Genomic DNA, 25,601 nt, shown 5'->3' with positions numbered 1-25,601 from the left:
TTTTGAGTCATAAAAAAATATCTAGAAATTCATGTCAGCACCAAGGAGTTTAATCAAACTTATTAAGATACGATATCGTAAACGTTCTCTAGCGTGAAATGCAAACTGAAAGTACATATATCATAAATGTAAATGTTTACTCACAAAATGAAAATCCAGAGAAAAACACTATGTTAATTACAATCGTAATAATTTCTAAAACGGGTGCATAAAACAATCCCATTGTAAGGTAAACACACGCAATTTAATTTTCTCCACGATTGCTTCAGCGTATTATATTTATACTTATACACTTATTATACACCCAACTGGGGGACGAAGGCGTATTTCATATTTACATACAAATTTTTATTGCAAGAACTACACAGAATTTGATTTATACCTTCACATACTTTTCAGTCTTTGGAACTATCAGATTTCCGACGAAAAACACGCAAACTTTAACTTGCTATGTGGAAAGGGAGCGGTAGTGTAAAGTTGCTTGTAAGTCGACATTGTTATTTGAAATATGTTTGAATGATGGAAATCGCATGTGAAGTTTCTTGGGTTTTAGAAAAAAAAGTGTTCCTAATATGAGAGAAATGGTGGAAACAAAGTAAAATAATTTTAAAGGATCAGGAGCGATAAAAGTGCTCTCTTGTATCTTCAGTCTACAGATAACTGAAGAATCTCTCCCTTTTCCACCCCCTCTCAGGTTTGAGTATCTAAGCCGCAAAATACTCTGCGAAGCGATATCTTCTCAAATACAATTAATAATAGAATATTATTAAATTTAGAAGATTTAATGCGACCCCCCTAAGTTCATTCTAGATACCTAAAATTTCGGAGCAATATAGGCTTTAATGTGGGACACCATACTGGAAAGTTTGGTGGAAATTTTAATATTATTAACAATGTGATAGTAGATCAAAGTTGCCTCTTTCGTGTCAAATTACTACTCCCTAAGGGATAAAATGTCGATACAGCACCGAATTGAATATCGGGTATATTTAAAGTATATATACTGCGATCTTTGTATAAATATGATCATTATGTACCTTGTGTTGTCTTCAAAGGGTTCATATAACTTATATGATAATTTTTCCAATCCCTACAGGAGGATGGATAGGCTATATAACGACATTTATGAGCAATAGCATGGGTAAAATCTGGTCAGGGTGCTAGATAGATCTTTAGGGATATCGAATGGATGGACCTCGGCGCAAAATCGGGATGTCTGCAGCTCTTTACTAAGGTAGGTATTGCACCGTTCACGATGGTATGACTTGATCAATTTAATTAATTACACTAAGTCTTGGAACGTTAATATTACTCTGGGGTCAGGATCCTCGAGCAATAGTGCCTCACGCTGCTCTAACCCGTAAATCGGGATTATCCAGTTGCGGCTAGGATTCCATAACACAGTCTTCCTCTTTTTCTTCAGCCTTTGTCCCGTTCACAAGCGAGGTCGGCTCGTCCATAACACAGTATAATTCTACAATTAAAATGCTGCCCACAACATAGATAGCCTCTGGAAATGCCTGCGACAATAGGATACCTCCCACCAAGAGGAAAGTTGCCATCAACGAATGGATCCACTCCTAGTACGCAAAGCCTTCGAGGATCAATGCGTAACATTTCGGATCGAATTTGAGTAAGATGAGCAGGTTTTGAATCTTACTCGCGGGAGCTTCTATATGTACTTTAATATTAGGGACACCCCTAGATTGGCCAGAAGAGTCGCGTCGTTTTGCCGGTTATACAGACGACGTTGCGGCACTTGTTGTCAGATGCACTGTTGAACAGGCGAAAAGCATGCTTGACATGTTAATGGGTCGAGTAAGAGGATGGATGACTGTTCGTGGTTTCAGCCTTGCATATGAAAAACCATTATTCCTGGTCATGAAGAGAATCCCGACCCTGCGTCCCATATCCATCGGCGAGTATACTATAGACTCAAAACCATCGATTAAATACCTTAACAAAGTTTAATGCTCGACTCGTAGATGAGCTTTTTCGAGCAAAATAAAATAGCAGCGGATAGGGCTGCAGTTGGAGGCTCGGCCTTGAGTTGGCCATTGGCGAATGTTGGGGGCCCTATATCTACCAGGAGACGTTTTCTTATGGGAACAACAGAATCTATTGTGCTCTACGGGGTGCAGGTATGGACTGATGTCCTTGACAAGGAGGTGCATCGAAAACACCTTACCACAGTGCAGGCACGGCAAGTTTTGTAAGTGGCGTCCGCTTATCGCACTGTTTAAGAACCGATTGCGATGCTGATCGCGGGCGTAATCTCCGTTGCCCTCCTTGCTAAAGAACATAAAGCCACCTACAGCCACAACAGCGAAAACTTAAGAAAGTTGTTTGCCGTGAAGAACGTCAACGCATACTTTCTGAGTGGCAAATTTCTTGGCAAAATGAGTCTGGAGGTAGGTGGATTCGACAATATCAATTCATGACTGAACTGAAGGCATGGTGAAATTGATGGTAAATGAGGGAGGTCTATAGTCATACCTGCACAAGTTTGGGAAGGCACGATCTCCGGACTGTGTGTTCTGCAATGGAATGGCGGATGATGCCGAACACACGTTTTTCTCTTGTGAAAGGTGGGATGCTTTCGTCAGCAGCTTTATGATGGCACAGGGGAGCTATATGCAGACAACATTGTCAGAGAGATGTTTAAGGGCGCTGGCAGATAGGGCATGCTGGGAAGATTGAGCTCGACCGGTGGAGGGAACGGCTATCCTGAACTAGCAACTCCCTTCATTGTCTCCCCTCCAGTTGATGAAAGGTATTCCCTGACTTGAAGGCTCCCTAAGCCGGGAGAGCGGGGAGGCTAGGCCTAGGTAATTTATTAAACGGTTGCAAGATAGTTTTCTGATGACAGGGTGGTGTATAATTGGTAGTCCAACGGTATACTGTTACGGGAGTCCAAGACTCGGTACGTAAACTCAGTCATCTACGCTACTAAAAGAACCCCTGCATTGCGAGAGCTTGGAGCGAGAACAATTTATGGATGTTACGGGTTTGGTGGTGTTATACAATTTCAATACAACGGGTGGGTTATTTTGAACTTCTTTATTTAGATTTATTCGGACATATCTAATTCCAGAGACCCATCAATATTAGATAGAAAGAGAATGGGCTTTATGTCGTGCTTTACTCAGCCTAGTTTCAGCATCGCTGCATTTCAGGCATTTCAGGGATGGGGCCGCAGATTTTTGGTTTTTGATTTCTACAGCTCTGATTCCACTTCTGTTATAGGAATGGTGAAGTCAACCAAAGGAACACTACCAACATTGTCCACCACCACTTTGTCAAATCTGGAGCTCACACGAACCTTCTAGTCCGGTTCTCAATAATTTCTGCCACAACTAAGTTATCCTGACATGTGTTCTGAACTTGACTAGGAGGCTAAAGAAAACTATACAGGTCGACAATTACATTCCAACTGAAAAGAGTTCAATGTTTTCTGCAATATAAAAGTAATCTCTATTACATCTGTTCCTTTGACAATGAAACTACTTTTTCTGAAGTTGGGTCAGCTTACTCTTGTCCCTCAGTGAGTGAATTTTGCTTTTGACCATTGGAGTACCAAGGACCAGTCCAAAAGAGCTAAAATTTTTCACAATTTCATTAAAGGCGGAGGAGCAGTCAATTAATCCTTCCGCTCTATTAGAAGCGAACAGGAAGTTGCCAAAATAGAATAAATCATACGGGGACGATATGACTCCTGTATTGATAGTATCTGCGCTTGGAAAAGGTTTCGAATGGAAGCAGTTAAATAATGAGGCCAAATTGACGTCAGGGTTGATGGTAGAATCTACCCCAAAATGAATGGCTTGTATTTAGGTCCACTATGTGTACAAAAGCTTCAAATTCAAACTATCCATCACATAGTTCGCAAAAGCGAGGGAGTAAGGCGATTACTTAGACCATTGGAATGCTCCGATTAGCACTCTTAGGAAACCCACATTTCACACCGTTATGAACAGTACCAAGGGCAGTACCAATTGGTCAGGTGATCCGATAAAAATTGTTTCATTTGACATGTGTTGAATCAACTTAATTCTTGAAGAATACTTAGAATAATCCGCCAGACGTCTCGGTTCACCGCAGCTAGCCCGTCTCGATTCCTCATTGTTGTTAGGTTCCCGATTGACCTGGTACAATTATTTGATCTTTATGGGCTGAGTATGTTGACTCAACACATGTTGAATTATATCTGGCATTGCTGGAAACGTGACGAAAATTCTGTAACACTGGGTGAACTAACCATTCATAGGTTTTTCTTCTTGAGCAGGTTTATTGCTTCATATTCTCAACTTATTTTGAGGAGATTTGGCTCTATTTGATTTGCCAGATCCGAGACCTTTACCTATGTAATCCCACACATATCCGTTACTTGCCATAGGGATCATCAGAGTTAAAATCCATCGTGAAGATTAGTGAAAGACCAACGTGAGACTCCTTTCCTATTTAGTAGTGAAGCGGTATTCCTTAATTTGCTTGTGTGTTGACAGACAGTCTACAGAGCTTACTCCAATGTCCCGGAAGGCATTTTCGTGATCACTATCCTCATATGCCTAGTAATGTCTAGTTTGACATATCGTGGCTTCCTAGCAGACATGCCACTAAGAAATATGGGATGACAGGATTTTCTGTCAACACTATGATTTAAATTAGTATTAGCTTCAGTACCATATAGTACGGGCCGTAAGCCGAAGTTGTCCTTCAAACTCTTCCGCATAATTGCAGCCAAGAATTTTTATTTCCAGGTTCATCAGTATTCTGTCTCTAATCATCCTTTTATTAGTGGGTTACTGGTAACCGTTTCACCAACGGCGCAATTCTCAGAGTCACAGGCAGCTTCCATTATCCCGATTTCTGGCGCTGATTCTAGAGATGCGTGTTTCATATTTTGACTTTGTTCTGTTTGTAGAATACAAGAAGAAGCTTACCGAGTGATCCTGGGAGAACAATATAATATCTTGTAATGCCCGAGAAGAAAGCATTCGATTCACGATCGGCACAGGATAGCAAATCAGCAATAAGTACAGAATGTTTAACTCTGCAACTGCAAATTCCATAATCCTTAATAATTCCTAGGTTTATTTGCTGAGGTCCTTAATAATTCCTAGATTCATTTTCTGAAGTCAGAATTGGCAAAAAATCCTTTGACGAATTGGAAAACTATTGTTTTATCATATTCAAACTTTGGAGGATATTTCATAGTTAGTTATGGGCACATTGATGGAGGGTCCAGTTGGCTCCCGAAATACAATATTCGTATATTTTGAGTAAAAACTTTTAACCGAGAACGGAAGTTCTCTTCAATTTTTCTTCTCCCCTTTTTTATCGCAATAATTTCACTTATTCGCATTCGCTACATATAAAATTGAGCCCTTCACGTGCAAAAAAGTAACTCTTATTAAATATTCAATAGGATATTAAGTGGATCATTAAAGTCTCGCCCATGGGGTCGGTAAAATGCTTTTTTGTCAACTATTCTTAAATAAACATGATTCAAGCGAGCCACGCATTCAATATTCTGCCTGCAACTTGGGATGACAATGATTTGGAACAATTTAATGAATTGTCTTTCTTCCGTTCCCTTTCAAATACTATCCGCGACGTCCAGGTCAGTGGCATGGATGAGGGTGATAGGGGTGTGCACCCGTCTACAATATCCAAAGATGCTAGTACAAACAATATACAAAGGGATCAGGACACAGAATTTTTAATATAAAGATTTCTTTTCTCGGCTATGCTCACTGCAGACTTTTTCGGTTAAGGGGCCATAAATCAAAGTCATCAACCCCTAGGAATCAAGCCACGCCTGTCAACTCGATTCCTCTGATTTTATCCCTTATTTTGTATGGAAACTCAATAATGCCACTGCGAGTCATTTCAGAAAATCGAGTTTCTGACTTACGATGATGATGGTGACGGGAATGGAAAAACGGGGGGTTCCTTGGTAGTCTTGTTTTCATGACAGTAGTAAATGACTACTGTACAATATAATATAACAGAATCGAATTCGCAGATGCAACTGACACTCCATTCCCAGTTGCCTAAATGCAAATGGAGTTCACTTTATATTAAAGTTGCATAAAGTCAAATTGAAATATTTTAAACTTTTTTAAGGACTTTATTTACTATTTTGAGTTTTGAAAAGGACTACCATTTCCTTAGTTTCCATGAGCCTCTCTGTATTTAGTTGAGAAGAAATAAGTTCTACTTAGCGTACACATATCCATAGATAAATAAATCTATTATTACAAGCTCATGATCCCGAGAGACATAATACTCATATCATGACAATATCCGCAGAAAGTCAGACACGTTCGTGCTAACGGTCAATGGGTACATGCGCAAATGTTCTCCAGGTTACATGCGCCAGGCACTTAATCGGACCTCATTGCAAGATGGTATCATATGTACTTCGTGAAATGCAAGCGGCTCTTGGTAAAATACTAGAGCTCACACGCACTTATTTCATAATGTAGTGAAATTTTTACCAGATTTCCAGCAAAGCAAGAAAAACAACTTAAAGAAAAATAAACTAAATGAAACTCTACAGCCTTCCCCGTAAGATAGAATCATCCGCGCAAAACGTGACTGGAACCTAAGGATAGTGCTGTGGAAGGCGGCTTGAGGAACGGCTCTTAAACATTGCTTTAACACGAGTCAAGTTATCTCTTAAAGCGATCCCACTACAAAACAATTTTATTCGTTTTTAATCACATTTTATTCCTCCTTTTATTATTGATCCATTTCGATAATTCCAACCTAATACGTAGCTGGTCCCGGCCAGGTTTTCAGTCGACTCCATCTCGACCTCAAAATGTTTGTGTATTGTAATTATGTGATCTAGTGATCAAGCGGTTCTACCCCATATCTAGCATCTTAGCACAGACAGCCAGATTTCAATCTTTATGAGTTCATTTTTCACCCGATTGTTTGTTGAGCACTTCATAACAAAAATAAATCCGCTTTGCACGGAATGATTACGCTTAGCGAATTCAAAGGGAAGAAGATCTTGGAATAGTTCGTTTCATCTTTTTTTTGTGTATCTTCATGTGGAAGACTGGAACTTTGGCTGCAGGCAAGTTGCGTATGATTTGAAGGGGACGGTTTCACAAGTTTCAAGGATATGAGAATCCGTGAAGGAGTGCCAAGTTGGGAAATGTAAAATTGGTGATTCGTGGTGGACTAGTTTAAAGAGGTCAATATTTACTCTTCATGCTCTTTGTTGTCCCAGGGACTTTTAATCAAAAAAATAATATTAGGAAGGGTCTAGCAATTTTCTAGATTTTTATATTTTGCCAGATTAGGTTTTTGGTCAACTTTTTTACGCCGGCTCCTGTAGTATTTAGACGGCTTTTCACTTGTCTTCAGCTGCTCTATTTATTGTAAGAAAAAGCAGTTCACTGCAGTCAGCTGGCCCCCACAATGTCAGCCGTGAAAATATCCATATGCTTTTACCCGAGAAGGATCCTGACAGTATTGAATTATTGAGGAAGAGAAGAAAAGTCTTCTCTCAGCTGACAAAAAACTGCTTGGTCTCGGAAGTCTTATCACAGAGTTAGGTGATTCATGTCCTCTCAGACTGAGTCAGGGACCTTTGGCAATCGTAGTGTCGCGAGCGCTTATTTTGTTTTGTGTTCTTTGTTTTAATTTGAATTTTATTTGTCGTGTAGGTATGATACGTTATCAGAGCGAAAGACTGTGACTATGGAGTCAATAATTGAGATGATGGTTGGCTTCTTACATAGGGTAAGTGTGTTGATCTGAGATTTGAAGGATTCCCCGAGGTTTTATGCGCTTTCCCTGTTCAACTGCAAAGTGAAAACGTATATTTCGTAATGTTTTACTCGATTTTATGTGAAGAGAAAACTTTTCAGTTTATCAAATAGCAAGAAGTTATCAATTGCAAGGGAGTTTGGTAAGATGTCACAAGATGAACTGATGTAGAAGGACTGAAGAACCGTCTCAACAGTATTTTTGGTTGGTCCATTTTATTTAGTTTTTATGATTGCCGAAAATACTGTGTATGAATTAAAAACCAAAGAAAAAGTGACGTCTAACTTGTATTTCCATTTTTTATGAAATTGTTCTTCCTTTTCTTTGTCCCGTTCACAAGCGGGGTCGGCTCGAAGGACTCTTGCGAGTTCCTCGGTCATTCTAGTTAGGGTGCAGATTTGTTCATGTCATATGTTCTTACTACCGAAAACCGTTTGCCCGTGGACCTTCTCTATGGTTCAAGCTTTTGTCAGCTCATGACTTTAGGGAGAAAGGTGTTGATAAGAAAGTGAAAGTGGCAGTGGATAGGTAAGACCTTCAGAAAGGACGACAATTCCATTGCAGGCTGTACTATGTAGTGGGATACACTATTCCAAGACGGTTGACACGCTGTAGTATAAAATGTTTATGGAAACCATGTCTAATACCGAAATTGTTTATACTAAACCCAAGCAATGGTGGAATAATATATACTCACAGGAAATTTTAGTTCTTGTTGTTTTCAAATGTGTACATACCTTAAGTGAAGTTATATCACCAATTCCTGAAAATATAAAAAGAAATATTTAGTCAAGTTTTTGAAAAATTTGAACGACATTTATTTATCAAAATATATATTAACTTCTTAGTTCTAGTCAGAAGTAGAACTGCCACATGAAAAATGAAATAGACATATCAAAACTGTAAAAAAAAAATCAGGAAAAGGAGCAGAAATAGAAATAAAATGAAATATTATATTTCCATTCGCACGGGCAGTAAAGTCCTGGTGGTTTTACTTGAGTACCCGCCGTGTCGGCCTAATCCCACGATCCTCCTTTGTCACGGATTGATTTGGAAACAACAATGAGAGTCCCGACGTGATCGGCACAGTGATACTGTTTTATACTGAGGGCAGGCTCAATGTTCATACCAGTGGTTTCGAGGACTAATCTCTCTACCAAAACTAAGGGATACGGCTTCCGAGTTGTACAACGCAACTCCACGCTTGAGCCAACAACAAACTCTGCCCGCGATATGCGCACAACCGCAGCCACCATGAAACTCCCAAAAGGAAACCAATTGCAAATAACCGGGCCGCGAACACATCCCCTTGGAATTCTCCTAAGACACAGGCCCTCAGAGTCCTATCCTGATTCCAATGGTACCAAATAACCTCTGCTGAGGCTTTGTGATGAGAGCCACTTCAGATGAGTCCCGTGCAGACTCAGGTCTGATCGCCCTACTAGGCCCCTGAGCATTCGCTTACTGCATCACGACTAATAACTCGACATGAATACAACTTTTCCCACCACTTAGTGGTTCTCCTTTGAGATCCCACTTGTTGATTTTACACACCTGATGTTAAGGTTCCATCATTCCAATCCCATCTTCCACCCCAAGGTCTGGGGTGAAAATTCTGCGAATGGAAAACTCGTTGGTCTAGAGCGGGTCAGGGCAGGGAAGGAATGGAAAAAAACGGGTTGGGTAGTTAAAATCCAAAATGAAATAACCAAACCCAGGAACTGGGGATCTTCCCTATATGGAACTGGCAAAATCGGCGCCGACCTCCAGCTGTGCGGTGGTCTCCGACCGCCCTCGAGTCAAAGCAGGCTACAGGATGTCAGTAATGACGGTCCTATCTGCTGAACTGAATGGGTTAAAGATGGCCACGCAAATGGCAAAGGAAATATAAAAAAGAAGATAGCAATAATCGCAGACTCCCAAAAAGCCTGCACTCTTCTGGAGGAGCAGGACATCAGATACCCCATTGTCTGGGAAATAATTGACGCAATAGCGATTCTAACTTCGAGGATATAAGAATACTGCGGTGCCCAGCTAAAAGCGAAATTATGTTGAACAAGACGGTCCACTCAGCAGCAAAGGCAGCCCTTATCAACGGAAGTACCATGGTTTCATCCTTTGCAGCTGAGGATGTTCTATAGCTGGTGCAGAATAAAAACACGAAGGACTGGCAAGATGAATACCAGGCAGCGTCGAGATCAAAAGGCAAAGTTTTCACGCAATTTTTCCGGAACTGCCCTTTAAAATGCCAGTATTCATCTCCATAAATAGTGTAGCAATTATAAAAACTTTCAATAGAATTTACTCAAATATGTTTACAGCAAACCCTTCCTTAGGAAGATTGGCAAAATCAACAGTCAAAATCGTGTAAAGTGTGGCGTGCAGGAAACGATAGACCATCTTATTTTTAAGTGTAGGAGACACAGTGTGTGTGGCTAGGAAAAATTCAGTTGGAAATAATCTTTCAACTCCCTAAGAGTGTTTTTAAAAGAAAGAAATAAACTCCAGATTGAGCAGAAAAGAATCAAGAATCAAACTTTAGGACCATGTGTCTCTCACATTTTATTTCATATTTCCTTTACCTTGCTTGTCATGAGAAAATGAGAATATCGACAAAATTATTGAAAATTCCACCCAAAAAGTCAGATATTGAAAGATCATGGAGGCATGCGCGGCAACTGCTGTTGAAATATCTGAAGAACGAGGCTTACGACTGGAAATAGAACGAATCAGAGACTCTACTTCAAGAGCTGTTGAAACTTTGGAAAAGCGGGATAGATCATTTGACAACATGCTAGTTTGAGCTTCCCCACTTGAAAAATTGCCGAAGCATTTCAACAACATGGTGGACGAATTACAAATCTTCGACAGGCTAGAACAAGATTGAGAATCGAATCCAATAAAGCAGTACTCGAAAACAATGAAGACTATGAGTACAAAGTGCACCCAAATGTCCTTATTAATTTTGTGTATGTTGTTTGCTTATTTCGTCACGCTTTGAGGCTTTAGTAAGAAATACTGGCTTGTGCTGCTCCAAGATCCCCCGCCAGATACACTTCTAACTCATATTGCTGGAGCTGCTCAGGAATCCAAACGCTATTTACAGCATATTCGGAAATACAATGCATGCTTTAGTGGATTGATTTAAAGACTACAATCAAACCCCCCCCCCCCCCTAATTTAACCTAACCAAGGTTTATATTTAGTGCATAAGAAGCCCATCTCTTACCTCTGCCACAATTAAGAGGTACGGCGGCGGCGTAACTTCACACTAGTGCTCAGAAGGAGCTCTGCTAAAAATATGGGTACAACCACAAGCACCTTGAAACTAACACAAGGTGGCCAACTGCAAATAGTTGGGTCGGGAGCACATCCCCCAAGAATTCTTCTCTAGCATATGCGTTAGACAGCGATCCCGGTTCTGATGGTACCAGATAACTTCCTGCAAGCTTCTTGGCGAGAGACACTTCAGATGAGCCCCATTGCAGCCTTGGGTCTGATCGTCCTCCTCGAGTACGTGGGGACGAAGTTCAAGGGCAAGTGTATCATCTTATTTCTTCCTCTTCTAGTGCAAGAAGAAAATCTGCAGTTTTTGCAAATATAGGCAGAACAGCATCTACCGAGTTTACCTAGTATAATGTATGTATCAATGTTCTCCTTACGCAGTTCTATGAGAGTAGCAAAAAACAAATATTAGATTCGAAAAAGGTGACAGAATGGCCGATAAGTAAGCCGCAGAAGAACTGCCAGAAATCCAGAGTAAATGTAGCTGGTGGATATGCCCCAAACAAGAGCATACAGCAACCATATTCATACAAGTTTAATTTGGCACCTAGGACTCGCAATTGGGCACGAATTACCAACACTCCTTCCAGATTCTGTACAGTCTGTGAAGATGGGGAAAAATTTGCTTTCCATTATTCACCAGGACCAGAAAGCCTCGAGAAGACTCAGAAGCCAGATTCAATCTGGTTTTTCTGCAAGTGTTATGGATGGCCCCAAAATAAATAAGGAAGTTCATCGTTTTCTTGGAGGAAGAAACATGGAAGCAACATAAAAGAATTTCAGGTTATGGTAGAGGGCATGCCTTACAGAATCTAGTGAAAATCAAAGAAGGGCAATTCATAAAATTTAAGTTAATCCATTTCGAATTTCAAAAAAACAGTATATTTAAAATAAATAGGATGTGAAATATGCATTTGGCAATAGCAACTGAAGAGACTGACGACAAACATACTACCGTGGGGAGTTTAGTCAGTGGCACGATCATAGCATAGGTTTGACTAGAGTTCCTTCCTTAACGGCGCTATCTAGGATAGTCTATACGGCGCCTAGGTAAGAAAAATATATGCTAGCCTTCGCACGGTACTTGCTGTACTTTGTTCCTCCTTTAAGCAGCCTAGGATAGATGGGGCATACATAGGAAAATTTTCTAGTCCCTGCCTAGTCTTCCGTCATTGGCATTCTCTAATAATTAAAAATTTGAATTGGATTAGTCAGCAATTCATAGCTATACTTATAATAACAGTTAACAGCCGACCTGGTTGTACATCAGCTTCACGATATTGATGCTCCGAGTTCGAAACCAGCCGCCCCTCCCCCCTATTTTTGGACTCACAGAGTGTTAGCACTATTGATTTAGGGTTGACTTGGTGTTAGGACATGAAAGTTCAGGGAGTTTAACGTAAATGATTGTCGTGTAGGTAAAACTCCACGATCCTCTTCAAACGCGGATTGATTTAGAGATTACAAACAGGCTTCCTCCGATATTGGCACCGCCAAGGTTTATACTGAATGCATAAGAGACCTATCTCATACCTCTGCCGCAATTTAGGAGTACGGCGCCCGAGTTGCGTGCGATAGCGTAACTTCACACTAGAGCTCAAAAGGAGTTCTGCTAACGATATGGATACAACCACAACCACCATAAAACTACCACAAGATGGCCAACCGCAAATCGTCGGGCCTGGAGCACATCCCCCAAGAATTGGTCTCTAGCATATCCGTCAGACAGCCATCCCGGTTTTGATGGTACCAGATAAACTCCGGTATGATTCTTGGAAAGATATACTGCAGACTTAGGTCTGATCGCCCTCCTCAAGTATGTGGGAACGAAGTTCAGGGGCAAGGGTATCATCTGCTTTGTTTACTTCTTCCAGTGCATGAAAAAAATGCGCAGTTTTTGCAAATATAGACCGCTATCTCTTAAAATTTCTAAGCTTTCATCTATACCTGGTAATCCGGGTATCTTGGTCTGATATACACTCAGTTGATGATGATACCTGTAAATATGCTGTAGTAAAGATACAAATAATAGATTCAAAAGAGTGACCAGGACCAGAAAACTTCCGGAATATTCAGAAGCCAGAGTCAATCTGGTTTTTTTACAAGTGTTAAGGATGGCCACAGAATAAGGAAGTTAATCGTTTTCTTGGGAGAAGAAACATGGAAGCAACATCATAACACATGCACATCAGCTTCACGAGTTCGATGCTCCGAGTTCGAATCCCATCAGATATGTTTGACGCGCATAGTGTTAAGAGTGATGATGTAGGGTTGGCTTGGTGCGAATCGAGGCCGGGATTAAAATGTCTAGCAAAGTGTTCACTAACCAAGGAATAACAAAATAGCCAGGGCCTAGCTTGGCCTTCCTAGGTAGGGCCAAAATTTAAACTATATAGGCCAGCTTAAACTGGCCTAGTTGCAAATTCTAGCCCCGTACAGATGAGGCAATTGGTGATCGAAGATAAAGCAGCATTCGTTCACCAAAAAAGACTGGTTTTCTTTGTAATCCCTTCCTTGGCCGGTAGCAATTTACATAAACACAATTACAGATACTTTTGTCTTCAATGCGTTTTATAACTTGACTAGAGAAGATGCTTTAATTTAAAAAAACCTTTTGTTCCTAAAATTAGACGAAGGAATCTATTGTATCTCGATGCAAATGCAACATTTTAGGAGTTTCATGGAGATATGATCTATATATTCATAAGATAAATAGACGGACTTTATCGGTTAACTGACTTTATGCATCAGCACAGCATTATTGGGGTATCTATTGAATCAATTTGAATAAATTACTCACCTAAACATCTACTTGATAAATTCCAAAATTCAGTCCTATTTGATAGTCATTAGAGAAGTTACGTCCAAAAATAAACAATTTCGAAAAGAAATTAAACGCAAAATCACAAAAATTCAACGGACACCATAATTCATATTCATCCTTCATATTCAATCACGTCAGAGTACAAGTTTTATGCAATTTCTTCTTCTTTCTGATTTTCCTCTTGCGCTTTAGTATAAAAATCTCAAGGAGCATCATCTTTTTTTACGCCGCGACGGCATCTTAAAATCAACATTCATCTCCTTCGTCGCAACACAGACGTGTTATTAATGTGGAAAATGTTGCGAGAACACAAACACATTGAACACTTTAAGAATTTCACTTTTATTGTGGCCACTCAAATATCAATCAATTCACAGTTGTAAAGTGTTTTCCGGAAGTTGCATTTTAGGATTTCACTAGGAAATCTTAGGTAGCGGGCACTTTTGTAACAAAACCACTAAATTTCCAAACATTTGTTTGTGGGGGGTGAAATGAGAGAGGACGCTTTCTACTGCCTTCAGGGTGAAAATGAGCACTTCAAATTTTTAAGAATGGGAACAACAAACAGGAAATCTTTTCCGCGTTCTAGATACAAATATTCGACGAATAAAAGGATTGGAATCAATTAAAAAATGCAAAGAACAACACAACTGACACCGAGAAGAATCGAGGGTGCGTTGTTCACAACAATCCCGCAATTTCGAAACGTATCTTTTCGCAAAGAACGAAAAAACGCGGCTAACTTTCGAAAACTGATTAAGATGAAAGAAAATCGTTTTTCCGAAGCACATAAAGAATGATTTCCCCTTAAAATTTATTCGTAGAGATAAAGTTTTCCGGCACAAACGATTTTCGCTTTGCCAACCAACACAACACAAAAGCATTGGGTATGGGATGGAAACATTGCTTTTCCAAGAGATGGGAAGACCTAAAGTTCTGCCAAACGCACATTGGAAAACTCCACTCAGATAGAGGGAATCTCAAGGAGCGCACAACAAGATGAAAACCTTTTGCGGGAAATTCACTCACTCAAGTCGGAGGTGAGACATAGCCGAAAAGATGCCATCACTATATATAATTTCGCAGCATGAGTCTGAGCCGAGCATTTTTCTTATTCTCAGCGAGAATGTGGCACTTTTAGATCCAGTCTCAGTCCCAGCTGTGGAAGCTTGTTTTCCTCCAACCGAATAGCGGTATGAATATGGATGGAGTCCGACCTCCAATACAACATAAATTTCGTCTGTGTCCCTGTGTGGAAGCAGGTTCGACGAAGATGAACGACCGTGATGATAGTGATGATGATGAGCGGGACTCTTTAGTGATGCTGCGCGCTAATACTTTCATGCTTTCACGATCAGCGAAAATAATGGACCAGCTGCTACGTAGAGTCGCCGTGCATTGAGTGATTACCCCTTAGCACTAACACTAATTCCGATAAGAGTATTTTCACTGCCGACTGGAGTTACCACTTTAGATTTCCAGAAATAGTTTCCAAACGTCGCTTCGGGAAAATGCAAGTATGCTGCAAGAAAGTAGGTGCATTCCAGAGCCAAATAAAGCTGGCTGCATCCTGAAATCTTCGCAGTTCAAGGGAACATTAACAGAAGCAGTTGAAAATCGTTGGTAACTTGCTAGGATATATTTTAGCCCAGAGTGTCCTTGGCTCCCTGGAAAGACAACTCTTACGCCCGCCATAAACACTCGATAGTGGAAATACATCATTTTCCGGTCCCAACCCTCTGGGAAGATTTTCCTTTGCACGATATATATTTGTTGCTCCATCCAACCTCCTTTGCTAGAACATACAGGGGGCGAACTCGCATTTGTTTGTGGCTGTTGAATATTCGGGTTTCCTCTCTCTCTGTGCTGCGTAATATATGCGCATGGCACAGTCTCCCGAATAAAATAAAAAAAATTTTAATTTTTAGCAATTTTTTATGTTTCCAAGTTCCCACGAGTTCTCTACACGTTCATACGTCAACGTGGAGCGTCGACGTTGGAGTATGTTACGATAAGGTCGTCGCTTCTTTACACCTGTGTAGAAGATGATGCATGTTGCCTGCAATGGCACACACTCTCGCAATCCGCCAGGATATGTACAGGGACCAGAACGAGTACCACCTCGGCGAGAACTTGTGAGAATTGATACGGAAAGAAAAGTGAATCACTGTAGATCTCCATGATAATGTGGCAATGAAAATTATATAAAATGTAATTTATGACTATTTCGGTAATGCCCCATTGGCACCAAGTTCCAAGTTCAGAAACGCAGATTCCGGGCGGAAATGGTGGCTGCGGCGGGTGGGATTGTACATAGCCACTTGAGGATTTTATTGCAACATGCAAGGCTTCTTTTGGCTCTTTGACTTTCAAATGTTGGGTAAGGCTAGGGAACTGGGGTTGCGATGCTTTTACATATTTATATCCAGTGAGGTTTACGTGGTTGTGTAGGACAACTTTACTCGGTCTCCTGAAATGTAATTTATTCATAGATATTATGGAGATTAGGGAACAATTAAGTGTAGCATACTCGTTAAGTGTAAACCTTATGATTTTGAGAGGAAGTACTGCCTTGGAAATGTAGGTAGAGACGTTTAAAAATTCGGGTTTTAGCAACGATGATTTGATAATTTCCAAGTTGTAAATTGAGCGGCACTTCCATCCCACCAATGACTCTCAGTTTATCAGATCCTTCTAGCATTTTCCTAAACTGAAAATTGATTATTAGCACTTCTCCAAATCTCGTAATTGGCGATATCTCAATAAATGGAGTTGCGAACTTGGGCCTTGCAGTATCCTGCCTACATTTGAGTGCGATGCTTTTGTGAATCAGGATTAGTGTCTAATCTAGGATAAAAGCAAATTTGGTGAGACACCCTTCGCGCTCCATCCAACTACCTGAATCTATTCATTTAGTTCCACCATACTTCATATGATCAGAAGTGCGCCAGTTTCCTGGAAAGTGGAAAGTTCAAGAAAGATGTCAGGAGAGTCATGTGTCACATTCTTGAAACATTTTCGTAATGACATGAAAATTTTTAAGGAAAAACTATGTCTTTGGCTATAAAACAATCATAGTTCTTATCTAAACCTTGAAGGAATAAGTAACGAAAAATGGCATAATAATGCTATCCCCCCAAGAATATAGCGCCCGTCATTTTCAAAAGTTGGGCTGGTCAGTCTACGGATCTTTGAAAAAAATTGATTAACTAAGCAAAAGGTGACAATATACGGAATTCCAGGAAGCGCGTTTCCATTGGCAGTAATTCCATTCAAAATTCTCACTGAAGAACCTGAGGCATTCCATGCCGTCGTCAAAAAATCAAAGTGATCATCCTTATAAACCACGATTTTTACCGTCGTACTTCGTCTTCTTTTTCTTCAGCCTTTGTCGTATTCAGAAGCCGAGTTGGCTCGTTTTGATCGGTTCCGCCATTTTCCGAGACTGTTTACTCCAACCCCAGCCAAATACTCCGCCAAATACTCCTACACTTCTGGCATGCAATGGACTCTCTGGCGCAAGAATTCACATCCTTGTTGTGTACTAGAGATTAGCCGGTTCGTTGTCTGAATACCGGGGTGCGCAGGATCGTGCACCGAGCGAAACACTACCTTACGAGAACCGGCTAGAATATATGGCCTAGGTCCTTTTCTGAGATCTCTTAGCAGATAGACGAGTGTGGACCAAAGATTGGAAACTCCCTAAACTTGTATTTGGAATCCGACTGCAGGATCTGAAAAGCTGCATCATCCTTCTGGCCTCAACGATTGCCTAAAAATCGGCTGCAACTGGGATGTTGATCTCGGAGATCCAGGACAAAGTGCTAGCGACTAGGTTGTCTTTACCGAACACATGTTTAATGTCCGATGTGAACTGGCTTATGAAGGCTAGGTGCCGAAGTTGTAGAAATGACGCTTTATCGGGTTTCTGCCTTAAGATACAAGTTATAGGCCTGTGGTTCGGGAACACTGTGAACGGTCTGTCTTCAAGGAAAAAATAATTGATACGGGGTTAGTAATTCACAATCATAGGCACTGTAATTCCGTTGAGCGAGACTCAACTGTTTTCAAAAGAAAACCCAACGGTTAACAGCTTTGTTTCACCATCTTGTGAATGGCAGCGTCTGCTGCGATGTCAACGACGAACATGGTTAGGGATGCATCCTCCTGGGGAATGGCAAAAATGTAGCGTCTATCAGCTGTTGCTTAGTTGTTTCAAACGCATGGACGACTCCTGGTTACATAACCTTCCGCTATTCTTTGATCTTAGGATCAGACAGAAAGGCATTAAGTAAAGCCTGGTGGAGAGCGGCTTTGGGCAGGAAACGAAGATATAAGTTTACCATACCCAAGAGCCTTCTAAAATCTGCCGCCTTTGCCAGCGGAAAGCTCGCGATAGCTTAGACCCTGTCTAGGTCGGGTTGTATGCCGTCAGAGGTAATAGAATGGCTAAGAAATGATGGAAAGGGAGTTGTTGTTGAAGGAGGTTGAAATTTTGCGTGACGTCTGAAGAGAGATTTGTGGGTCTATCGAGGACACATGTAGCAGAAGCCCATAGTGACACAGGAAGTCTGCACCTATGAGGACACCGACGTCAGCCACAATGAAGCGCCACGAAAAAGTCCGACGAAAGCAAAGATTTACTTTTCCTTGCAAGTAGCTGTAAGTTGCGATGACGGTGGAGTTTTAGCTGCTGGAGAATTTTAGCTGCTGAATAGCTGTTTGGGTCGAGACGGGGTGGACGGACATTTCTGCGCCTATATGCACCAGAAAATTGCTCCTACTAAAGGGATCGTATACTATTAGGCGATGTATTCAGCGCTTCGGCTAGACCTCTCCGTGTCTTAGTTTTTCTAGTGAGAAACGTGCATGGGCTGGTGCATAAAGGAGCTCTCTCTGCAAACCTGGACGTCGAAGATGTTCTCGTCCACCTTTTGGGACGCATAGTATTCACAGCCACCGTCAGGGTGGGTGGCTATATTGGCCGTAAACGTGGGAACGAGATTGTGAAAAATGCCTTATCGATGGTACTCCTATTTCTTAGAAGTTTTATCACCATTTGACTTTTAATGTGGTCTGATTCCTTGAGATTGTAAATAGACCTTGCCAGCTTATTTTCACGGTAAAAAATTGGCAAGAGGATGCCGTCCCGAAGCCCAACCATCTCTATGTAATTCTTATTCTAAGCAATAAATCGATTAGCTCACCGTAGTCGCACCTTCGAGTTAGTACATCAAACAAACTTAAGTGCTTATGCACATATTAGCATCATACATATATGCATCTATATGTAAAGTTGCCTCCCTGCATTTTCTTGCACAGTTTCAGATAGTGGCAGCGATTACAGGTTCGCCTTGACTGAAAGTACATCGCTTGGCATTTCATCAATTTGAAAATTTCTCAAGCGTTTTCTTAGATGTGCCTTCAAGAAGCTAATAACCACTTGTTACATGTGAGTACTGGCAACGGTTGATGGTATTTCTGGAGGAGCTGGTTTTTAACGACATTTGATGCAGTTTATTAGTTGGTCTGTCGTGGGAAATGTCAGAGAGGTCGAGTAGGATTTAGTAGTGTAGATTGTCGTACAATGCTTCAAAAATTTGAATTTGTTAGGACTCCGTATGATACTTCCAGCTTTGCTGAGCCTGGATTGGCTCAAAATAATAACTCCTATCCTGATGTTCGCGCTGTGACACCTTGAGATTCGACGGGCTACTCAATTTGGGAGCTAAAACTGCAGCATGGAAACTACAAAAGAGCCTACGGCGATTACTAGCCTTGAACCAAGTTATTTATCTACCAAAATCTTCTCCCCGCAAGTCCTAGCGAGCTGAGAGCCAGAGAAGCAGGAAATTTGTAGTTTACGTCAACTTCCAAGCTAGATATAGAACTTAAAGTTTTTTTGATTGATCTTAATTTAAACGAGCGATCGAGCGATCCATACGATATTTCAACTCATTTGAACGACCAATCAGGTGCTCTTCGGTTAGTCTTCTCAAATGAGGCACACTTTAACATCCGTGGGAACGTCAACCATCAAAACTGCCATTATTGTTCTAATCAATTCGTGGAAATATCTGACAGACTGTTCGTTAGTTTAAGTGATGGGGGACTGAAGATAAACACTAAGAAAACCAAGGTTCCCAGTCTGACAGGTCCCTATCTGAAAGCGTCAAGCACTTGGAACATGGAAGGTGAACTCCGCTGTTATTCAAACGCTCTAAGCTTTCGTCAATACCTGTCTATGACGTATCTTCGGAGTACTGGCCTGACACTATCTCAAATGGACAACTTGGCTGGCGCACAAGCTCGGCACTCGTATGCGATATAATAGGAAGAGGACGGCAATTGCATTGCGGACTATGCCATGCAGTAGAATCCACTCTTCAAAGATGGCCGACGGGTGCGTTGCCCCAAAGGCACTTGGCGCAGAACAGTAGATAACAAGTGCGAGCGTCTCAGGAAGTCATGCGGGGAGCTGAAGCGCAGTTCAAATAAGCGCGAAGGATGGCGTGTAGATGTAATTGACGCGCTATACCCCACCGAGGAGTGAAAGGCAACCATATTATGTGATGGGGGAAAAAGGCAACCTTAGTCGACTGTGTTATGTACATGCAGATCGGAGATAGTGAAGAGGACCATCCAAATTGTGATCAACCTCAAAGCACAGCTACTTAAAAACGTCAAGGAAAATGGAAAAAATTGCAATCCAGGTAGGCCAGATATGCTCAGTGACGAGGCTTTTTTGAATAATTTCATTCCTACTCTGGCACTGCATAAATTTCAAAAGTCAAAAGACTGACTGAATGGGATTGAAATCCCTGCACAGGAAAACGGTGAGAAGTTAGATATAACGATAGAAATACAAATTGGAATAATAAACAGGTCGGGAAACCGGATGCTAAACGCTTCAAATATGAAAGGTTTCGTATATTTCTTTTATAAAAACATTCCCCCCTCTAACACGTAATATATATGCATATGTATATTATGTCAGAATATCCACTTTCGGGTGCTATTGGCATTCAAATCTTAGAATTTGCAGTGAAGCGACAATTTTGAGCTGTTATTACTTTGTTAGTTATAGTGCGATTTCCACCAAACTTGGTAGGATCATCGTCATTCTAGGATGGGGGTTCTGCAGTCAATTACTGAAAATTATAGTAATATACTATTATTAACTTTATTTAAACAGATATCAGTATGAAGGGTATTTCGGAACTTAAACACCATAAAGTGGCAGCTTCCTGATTATATTCAGATTCTTCGGTTAGTTAGGTTCTGAGAATGGCCCCTCGAAAGAAATGGCCATTTTACAGCACCTGCCCCCTTGGTGTCAACAGGTGCAACCGTTTCCGAAAAAAATGCGTGTAATAGGCAGGCAGACAGTAAACCGATTTTAACATTTTAAAACAAAACCTTAGTTTTACGCAAAGCCTTAAAAAGGCCGCGATTGCATGGAATTGGAAATTCTCCACCAGGAAGATCCAGGATGGATGACCTCATCAGATGCCAAGAATTGCTTCTGAATCAGTGAGACGAGGTCTTCGAGGTCCGTGTCCAATTCATTGCATAAATATTCCCTTGTCCACTCTGATCTGACCATGTAGTGTAGTGTTTTACTTCCTTCTCTTGTTAGTATACCTCAGGAGGATATATATATGCGTCCTAGGATTTTAAGTCTGAGTGTTAACTTTCTTTTAGTACATCGTTTAAAACAATACATTTTGCTTGTTATAAGTCCCATGGGACTATAATCTGGAAGGAATTGCTGTCCGAGTTTGCGGTCAACTAATTAATGTTTTTTCAACATTTGAATTTGAGCCATTAATGGACAACTAAAGCGGTGTGCTAGGGCAGCACCTTTTTCGTCCTTATTATCTTTCCTAATTCCAGACGAAGAAGAACTCCCACGTTTCCTTTTTCAACTGCTGATTATTTTTATCCTTTACCCCACAACTGGGAGAAATTCATTAGATCGATCATTCGTAATGATACTTGGTTTACAAAAATCTATCGTTCCAATTCAACCTCATAAAGACTTCTGAGGGTAATGAGAGGGTCAAGCAGTGTGGAGAGGCAGAAAACGTCAAAGAATAGCTGATCTTTTGGAATAATTGTTGCTTTGGCATTAGCTTGCATGACACCTCTCGCATTTTTTCATTTTTATCTCTTCTTGGTGAATTGATGTATCTATCGTATATTTAGTCAGTTAGTCACAAATATTAGATTTAATGGAGAAAGCTTTTATGAGAGTGCCACTGGTAAAAGAGAAACGCGACCAAAACATTGATCTTACACATAGCCTTGCTAGAATTTCGCATTTCAATGACGTTTCAGCGGGTGATGCATCTACTAGTATCCCGTCAGTATCTTGCTTAGATCTGTGTTATTTAGGGAGGTTTCTGACGGAAGACATGAATCTTGTTATCATGATCAAGGCGCCACAACCGGTATTCGGTCTAGCCCTGCCTTAATAAGGAAGCATCTACTCTAAATAATCTTCCCTTGCCGTTTCAGAGGTCAGCATTAAAACCGAATTCCGATACTAATAATGGTATAACTCGACTACCGATTACAACTGTGAGGAACCGGGCCACATTACTGCAATCTTGCATGTTCGTAGGGGTTACAGACCACGGGGGCGGAGGTATGACTCACTATCAACTAATTCCACCACTGAGTAGAATCTTTAACCAGGTCAACCCTTCAAAGTACACTATAATCTGAAACGCGCCTATCTGTTATTCGAGCACGATTAGAACGATCGGTTCAGATAATATTATCAGCTCTGAGGAATTAAACTATAATGAAAAACAATTGCATTACCTTTGAATGATTTAAAGTATCCTAGAATAATTAGAAACCTTGGGAGAATCACCGGATACCGGAAAAAAATCCGCGTTTAATATTCTCTGATTGAGCGTTTTGCGTCTTCCATATCGTTTTCTAGATCTACCTTTTACTGCTTCTGAGGAGCTATTCTACACAGAAACTTACAGTCACATAAACTGATTGACTGTGATTTTATAAGACTAAGAGTTTTGGCAATACATTTTTCCAGATTCACTGCTTTAAATTTATCTTTCTTGAAATGTTTGACCCAAACTAGAGCCTTTCCCTGATGGATTTTTTGATATTCATAATTACGATGTCTAAATGATAAAATGTCAAAATTTCTGCTAATATTTTAATGGGAACAGCTTACAGGCATTTCGAATATTAATAATATATTCTCGCATTTCCCTTCATTCTCAACTCAAGACGAAGAATTCCAATCATGCAACCATAAATTTTCAATAAAAGTATCGCAAGAACTTGAAGGATTCAGCCATAAGTAAAAGGACATGGGGCTCTGCACAAACCCTGTCATATCCTCTCACTGCTTTCTTTATCGGGAAATAGAGCATCCATATACATACATTCCTATATACATATCTATCCGCATCTGCTCGCAAGGACAAATTCCAGAACGCGACAAGGGTGGCCTCTCTGAAATCTTATTATGAAATTGGATCGATGTCAATTTGCAGATTAGATAAATTTTCTGCCGCCGCCAACACAAAAGATGAAAAGACTAAGACGAAGACAAAGAAGAAGAATCAAGGAGAGCCGCAACAAAGAAGGAACTTTCGCCAAGGACCAAGTTTCTAAGAGAAGGGATGAAAGGCTTTAGCTCCACTTTATATTGTCAGTTTTTAAACTGACAGCGTGAAAAACAAAAGAAAACACCATTGAAAAGTTTCGTTTGCATTTTTCTTTTATTTTACAATTCGCAAGAACATTTCGGATTAAATTAAAAGAAAAAAACAAAAACACACATACAGGCAGGGACGAGGAGAACGAAGCATGTTCAATATGTCCTGCTATCCTTTATGTTTATTTTTTAATGTTCAAATGGAAATGTCCAAATCAACGTTACAAATGGAAAACAACCCAAAGTCAAATTGAAAAAGATTCAATTTTTTGTCTGTGTTTTCATTTTCATCGTTGAGAAGAAGACTTCGGCATTAATCAATTCCGAGAGGAAGAAAAAATGAGAAAACGAGAAATGAGAAGGCGAGACATTTGGTTTCGATAGAACATACATAGGACGGACAAACGATTGTAGTGTATGCAAATGGAATCCAGCTTCTTTGTGATTGATGTTTGTCCCAGGGAGTTGGCATTTTGACTGAAGGACAGGACGGGAATTGCAATCAGAAGTGGACTATTGGTCGATTAGAAAACTGCCTTTGAGTTGGATTCCCATCATGGCCGCATCATATGTAGACAATCGCAAACGTTATACCACAAATTGTCCCAATGGCAAACGGATTTTCATGATTAATGCGTCCCAGAGGATATTGTCCGTGTGGATATTGAAATGGGCGGGAAAATCTGTGACGACCGAAGAGAGAACCATGTTTTCTGGAAAATTATGTGAGAGCTGAGCTAGAATTTATTATGATGCCACCACAAAAATTAACCCCCTTCTAGTTCAAGAAGATGAACGAGGAAGTAGATACCTACCCTTTTGTCTCGATTCTGATGTCAGAAAAAATGTTTAGAAGAAAGTAATCGCTTGAAACATCTTCCCTGCATTCCTTATTTTGACATGTTTTTAGCAGCTGCAATTTCCCCATTCATAATTATGAAATAGGCAAGAAATCCGACACATACCTCGATTCAATCATTTCATCCCAATTCCGTGAATTCGATCCAAATTCCTCATGGAGCCCAAATACACCATAGGAATAAATAAATCACAAAATGTTTGACATACTTCCAAACAAATAAATCACTCACAAGTGACACCATTTCTTTGTCTTTCATAATTAAAAATGGAAATTCTCAAAGACTCCCCCATTAGCTTGTTTTTGGCTGTGCAATAGAGCTATTGCCTTCGAATCTATTTCGTTTCAATACTGTCTATACAGTGGCATCATGTAGTAAATAATATCCACAGATACTTCATACCATCTGGAAATAGGATCACATTGAAGTAAGGAAGTAAGGGAGTAAATGGTACTTAGGATTTCGCCGGGGGAGTGGATTTTCAATGATTTTGACACCTAATTTGTGGCCTTTGTGGAATAGTGGTCTTACGACTTATATCGGTAGAATGTGGGGTCGTTATAGAGTTAATAGTCTAATCCTGGTTGGCAAGAGATTATAAGCTAAAGATGCCTACATCCGGACTGAAGCCTGTTGAGCAATTAACATACATTTTTTCTTATCATCCAATAGGTCATCAATGAGCTTCCACAATTTCCGTTTGGGCTGTCGTCCTACACACAGTCACTTTCGCACAATCCAGTATCATCTCATTTTATAGGTTTTCACTCTTCTCGGCCTGTCATTTCCGTTTTAAAAGGCACGCTAAGACAAAACAAGACAACCAGATCTGAAACTAAATTCAGTACCAGCATACTCACAAGAAATGGGATCCGGGAAACGTTTCGTTCTCAAGTATACATTCTCTTAGTGCTCCTTTTTTCATGCTATGCCACGGCAGAAGGCCTTTCAAACTGTAACATGAAACTTGTTCTCTGTGTGCCTATGGGTTTTCCTCTGAATGTCGCTTTCGTTGTCACACAAAACGTCACTCGAGCAAAGAAATGAAAACGAGGCCGACAAGGGAAGAAATCTTTCAGACCCAGCTCGCCCTTCAGTATCACCCTGCTTTACTTATTTCGAATTGGAAGTAGATAAATGGGACTAG

General features: G+C 40.5%; 1 protein-coding gene across 2 annotated transcripts in view; it reads right to left on the bottom strand.

Moving 5' to 3' along the window:
- Nucleotides 1–25,601, bottom strand: part of LOC119650958 (homeotic protein antennapedia) — a 366,183-nt gene that overhangs the window by 211,409 nt on the left and 129,173 nt on the right. Inside the window, exons 1-2 of one of the 2 annotated variants that reach the window (XM_038054202.1) lie at nucleotides 13,874–14,655; nucleotides 8,526–8,551 (exon numbers count right to left, since the gene is read on the bottom strand). The gene's annotated coding sequence lies outside the window, so the exon portion shown is untranslated. Of the gene's footprint in view, nucleotides 1–8,525; nucleotides 8,552–13,873; nucleotides 14,656–25,601 lie in introns of those variants that run through there. The other variant, XM_038054201.1, reaches the window with a different exon arrangement.

This window comes from Hermetia illucens, chromosome 3, assembly GCF_905115235.1.
Source record: "Hermetia illucens chromosome 3, iHerIll2.2.curated.20191125, whole genome shotgun sequence".
In the NCBI taxonomy this organism is placed as follows: Eukaryota; Metazoa; Arthropoda; class Insecta; order Diptera; family Stratiomyidae; genus Hermetia; species Hermetia illucens.
The sequence above is the reverse complement of the archived record's forward strand: the minus strand, read 5'-3'. Positions and strand labels throughout refer to the sequence as shown.